Here is a 6,000-nt window from a genome sequence, read left to right on the forward strand (position 1 = left end):
GAGGAATGCCTTTAATTGCCTTAGGGTGAAGTTGGACAATCTTTGAAGGCTCAGTCTATCAAATAAATCAATATCACTTTTCTGTAGAAAAGGATAAAGCCTGGAAATTGCTTCAATGTAATTTTCTCTTTGTCAGAGTGCTGCCTTTGCTCTGTCATGAACTAAGTAAACATCATATGAAACATTATTTTTTACTTTTCCACAAAGGTTGATCTTAAGTTTGTTGTGGCGAAGAAATGATCAAATTTCCACTCTTTCCAAAAAATAAAAAAAGCAGAGCAGCTAAAAAAAATGGATTGTAAAAGAGTTAAAGTTTTGCTCACAGCTGGCTGTTTGCAAAGTGATGTATTGAACCCTATAAATAAAGTGTTTACTCTGAGGGAAGCGTCTGGAAAGAGAGGTGCAAAAAGCAACCAGGGTGACCACAGGCTTTTTAAGAAAAGTGTAAATTGAAGAGCTAGTAGCCTCAAAATGAGTGAACTGAGGCTGGTGTCAAAGCATCAATAACCACTACAACTGTCTTCAAAGTCAATCCATCTGTCCGTCAGGAGATTTCACTTTATGCTTCCCTCTGCTAACAAGGTTTATGAAGCTACTGACTTCTTTCTCCAGCATTACTTAGGCATCGACCCATAACACCAAAAATACTATCAAATGGATTGTTTGATCTTACAGTCACAAAAAAGAAAACACCTTGCAGCCAGATCTACTTTATGCCAAACTCCCTCAATGCAGTAATCTAGTGTAGAAAAAGACCTATCTAAACAATGAGAGTATCAATGAACACTTTTTAGAAGTTGAAAATGTCTGTATTTTAAATCATTTTTTAAGAATAATCTAGTACAATTCAAACAACTTGGGTTCCTGAATTTTCGATTTTCACAAGTTAAAAACCACAGTTATCAAATTCGATAAAAGGCGAAAAAGGTTTAAACAAAGTTAATTATACAAGAAATGAAAACCAAATAAATGAAAGTTTACCTTTTTGAATTCACTTAAAAAAATGAAACTTTTTTTTAACAATGTTCCATTTTTCATTGCACTTTAAAATGATGTTTGGTAAAATATAAAAGATTGCTTCAGATTTCCACTGTAAAAAATGATCACAGGCATATTGAAGTCTGTCTTTCTATTAGGCCGATGACTAATTGGTGAAATCAAACACTTCTAATCTACAGTGTTGTCATGCCTGCAGCAGAGGACGTGACACAAGGTAATAATTACCAGTCAGCAGTCCTTGCTGAGACAAGCCCGGATCTAAATGATGCTATGACACTGTGTTAACCTACCAGGCTTTGCTGATAAGGTCAATCCTCTTCCTCACCTCACCTCACTGTCTCTATCATCACAAGAAGAAGCACATGCTCTAATGAGAGATTTTGATCCTGATCACTCTGCTCTAATTGACGCTCAGTGCATGTCATGACTGATGAAGGTGATGGGTATAAAAGACACGAAGTAAAGACTGAGCAACACCAGGGGAAAAAGAAAAAAAAACAGGAAAGGTTTGTAAACCAGGAAAGGAGTGGAGATACAATGGTACAATGGAGGAATACAGCAGGAATATTTAAGGTTTTCTGGAGTGATTGCTTCATTTCATGGATTGGCCCACCAGGACTATGAAGGATCCAGAAACAATTTTCTCTACTGTAGCCATACTATTTGAACCTGCATCAAGCTCAGTGAAAGACAGTGTGCTGAGTTCTGTTTTCCTAACTTCAGGCTACATAATTGCTCACAACTCAAATTCAAGTTTATTTTAAATGAATGCATGAAAACTAAATTGGTTGGTCTAGAACATTTTTAGTTCTACAACACAGCTGTGGTGTTGAATGTTTTTTTTTATCCAGAAGCATATCACATAATTTCAAGCAGGATACAACTTCAGCATAATGTCATCAAAAGCTGAAGACTTCATTTGCAAAGTCTGGAGGCAGTTAACTCACTGAAGAGGAAGACAATGAGCAGACAGCTTTCTGAACCCCAGTTCAACAAAGAGCAAACAAACTCAGACCCTGGTAACTCAAATTTATTAGATGACTATCCTGATAAAATAATGAACTGTGTCACTCCATAATAGCATAAGAGACTTTGCTGGTAAGTACAGCCCATTGGAAAACTCTGCAATCAACTCACTCTCCATCCCTGGTGGGAGATAGAGTGGGCATCAATTTAGTCTTTGGAGACTGCCTCATTACGCCCATTGCCAGCAGAGACAGGAGGACTAATAGGCCTCTGTAATATAGGCCCTGATATGAGCTACTTCATCGTTCATGTCGTTTGACATCCCCCTGCTCCCTTCATTTCCTTCTGCCTATCTCTAGACTCCATTCATTAGCACGGACCAGTCCAATTCATTAACGCAGGCTGCCAGCCTTCTTCAGGGATGGTGATGAGAGAATCAGCCACTTTCGCTCTGTTCAACTGCTTTCCCGTCTTGCTCCTTCCTCCTCTTCTGACTCAATGGTCGATCAGTTTTTCTGCCTTCCATGTGGCCAAACTAATGAGCCTTCACAGAGCGAATGCAAATCCTGAAGGTGTTTCTCAGACATACATATACGCACTTCAAGCAAAGCTATGAGCCCTCCAAAGTGTGCGAGCATTTGGATCCTGAGTTAGATCAGTCTGCAATAACGTGTCACGAATCAGACTGAGCTGATGGAGCTGTGATATATGTGAGCACTGTGTACCTGTGAATGCTGTAACTCATTACCCTTTATCACTGCCAAGCACAGGCTGACTGGCTTCACTACTCCCTCACCCAGTGTCTCTTTCTGTCACGTCGTCTTTGTCGTCTTCTTCACATTTGCTCTGCTACTTTTTTTAAATTTCACTGCTACATTTGTAATATACATAGATTACATTAGTGAATCTATGAATGGCTTTATTGACATTAAAGGGAAATGTTAACAGCGTTATTATTGTCATAATTCATTGTGTTAATGGTTACTAAAATATTCAATTATTCATTAAAGAGGCACAATAATATATTGAATTGCATTGAACATTACATTGAATAGTGATAAATGACTTTTTTAATTTTAAAAAGCAAAACCGACAAAACTTAACCCCCACTTTATGCTCTGTTGTAGTAGAAATGAAGATGCATCCATGAATTAATTTCTTAACTCATGCATTAAAGCCACTTTTAAATTCATTTATCATTATGCTCCATTGGTATTTGTTTTTTTTCTCCCTAACCTTCAGTGTTGATGCTCCAGACATGTCTTGTTGCTTTTTATTAGCCGTTTTTTACACTGATGTCAAAAGAGGCAAGTTGAACAGAAAACAATTTTCCACCTGCCAGTCAAGAGGTCAGAGCATGAAATTACTCCAATTATGAAACAAGCTGCAATCATTTGCTCCTTGCCTTTTTTGCACATAATTTAACATACAGCAAACCAAGTTAAGTGCAGCTCCCCAGAGGTATTGATGCATTTACAACCCTCGGAAGAAGACAAAGACAATTGAATTTAATTGACTGGTTGACGCTGACGCCTCCCACAAGGGGTGGCTGCGTCTCTCAATTACTCCTCTTCCTCTGCCCTTTTCTCAATCTCCTTCTTTATCCTGTCGTTGTGAACAACTCTTAACAATTTCCCTTTGTTTATATATTGTATGGTAATAAGAAGGGTGTATTCATATTTTATGTTGACAGGATTGATTTTCATTTACTGTTGAATTTCCTGAAAATGGACGGTACTAAAACAAACAGAGGGGAGAAATTGACAGCAACAGCAAATAAACAGCGCCAAACTTTATTGATCTAAATGCCTGAGACAAGGACAAAGAAAGAAAGTGATTTATGGTAGAAGAGCTACAAAAAAGGAACACCCGAGCTTAACAGCATGGTGAGTAAAATCACCCAGTCAGCTATAGCACTGGGAAATAAATTTGTGCATCTCTCTCCCCGGGGTAGAAAACAACAAAGTGACACTTTGAATCAGCTCTGGTGTAAAAACAGCGCACAGATTTGGCATACATGTCTAGGCTCTGCATGGATAACAAAACAAGCTAAAAATGTTAGTTTATCAGTAACAGCAGCAGAAACACAAGCTCAGTAAGAGTCTGAAACCTTTCTGCGCATAGGAAAGAATAAACTGTCATGTCTAGGAAACTGAATGAAATACACTGCTACCCTTGACAGAGCCTGACCAGTCAATCCCTCAACACCTTTGTACCCTTTGAGAGCCCAAAAATCCAAATAGAGTCTGCTGCTATTTGTCCGTCTAACAACCTCTCCTCCATCTTCCTCTCCATGCACTTCAGGGTTGGCATAAAAAAGCTGCAGCTCCATTCTCAGCAGATTACTCTGAGCAGAAAGTGTCTCGCACCTCTGCTTATCAGCACCAGCAGCACATCAGAGCACCAGAGATGGGCAGGGAAGATGGGTAAGACACACTGTCCAGAGAATGCACATTGATAACATCCACCACAAATAGCAAGAGACATCACTGCTTCCCCTCATTAGAGGAGCACCCCAGCTGGGGTATCTCTGCCTGCGTGTTCTTCAGGCTGTCGCTGGATTTAATGCACATTGTTTATCAGAGTTGACCCACTTGGGGTTGGATTTAGTTTGCTCTCTGCACCGGTAAACCACACAATAACATCTGATAAAAGGCATTGAAAAGCATCAGCGCTTTCATACAGGACTCCAAGGTAAAAGCAAATTTGGAGTTGCACTTGAGTTTAACGAAAAAGTTGAAATGAGTTTACAGCTAAAATCCTCTGATTTCTTTGCTTTGATCAATGCATTTGGAAGTACATCGGCTGTGAAAATGGACTGTCTTTATTTTCAGTAAAGTTTAAGTTTTTTTGTTTTTCATACAAATAACCACATTATGCAATCTGACAGCTAGCTTCTGGTTATATACTCCATAATCAATGCTAATGCAAAATTTGATACATTTATGTACAAAATCAGAATAAAAGTCGTGAAAATTAGGTATTAACTATAAAGTATGTATAGTAAGTACGTTTCAGCTGTTCCTGATTTCTAGTCTGCTCTCCATTTACTCCAATTAAGTTATGCAATCCCACAAAAACAATCATAAAGTAGCTAGAAAGGTAAGATCGCAGGTAAGTGACGCATATGCTGTGACGTGGATTCCGTGAGACGGCAGACTCAGTCTAGGCGCGCTCAAAACATTCATTCAGAACTTAATACACTCGCCAATACAAACTTAATCTGTCGAAAAGTAGTTCATATCTCAACAGGGTCATTCTGGAGAAGAACGAGGAGGACCTGGCCAGCTTGACGGACTACATTGATCGGTGCTACGAAAGGATCGTCATGGGGAAGCCTAGCATGACATCAACCCCGTCCACCTCATCCAAAGCGAAGAGACCGCGCAACGGGGAATCATCTGGCGCTATCTCGCCTCCAGGTAACGACACAACCGATATTCTTTTTTCTATTGAACAGAAACTAACCACCCTGGACGGCCGGTTGAGCTTGCTGGAGGTCCTCCACAAGGAGTTCCAGGCGCTGCGCGAGTCGCTGGAGTATAGCCAACACCAGGTGGAGACGCTAGCGGCGGAGAACAACAGCCTCAGAGAGTCGGTAAAATCTCTCTCCGATGGGATGACCCGACTCTCTGCAGAAAACAAGAAGATCAAGGAAACAGTCCTTGATCTACAGGCACGTAGTATGCGAGATAACTTGGTTTTCGCAGGCATCCCCGAGCAGGCTGAGGAGGATCCAGAAGCTACGATCACAGCCTTTATCAGGAAACAGCTGAAGCTTCCCGAGGAAACCGCAAGTAAAATCTCGTTTCACAGAGTCCACCGTCTGGGAGGTAAGAGGACTGATTCAAAAAGACCTAGACCTATTGTTGCTAAGTTTGTCAATTTCAAACAGAAAGAACAGGTTAAGAGCCGGGGCAGGGAGCTGAGAGGGACGGACTTCAGCGTCAACGACCAGTTCCCTAAAGAGATCCTGGAGAGACGCAAGGTCCTGTTCCCAATCAGGCGGAGGTTCATGGAAGGAGGCGCCCGAGC

The sequence above is a fragment of the Halichoeres trimaculatus genome, unplaced genomic scaffold (genome assembly GCF_033239565.1).
Source record: "Halichoeres trimaculatus isolate MK-OKI-2021-1 unplaced genomic scaffold, fHalTri1.1 fHalTri1_scaffold_7, whole genome shotgun sequence".
Taxonomy (NCBI): domain Eukaryota; kingdom Metazoa; phylum Chordata; class Actinopteri; order Labriformes; family Labridae; genus Halichoeres; species Halichoeres trimaculatus.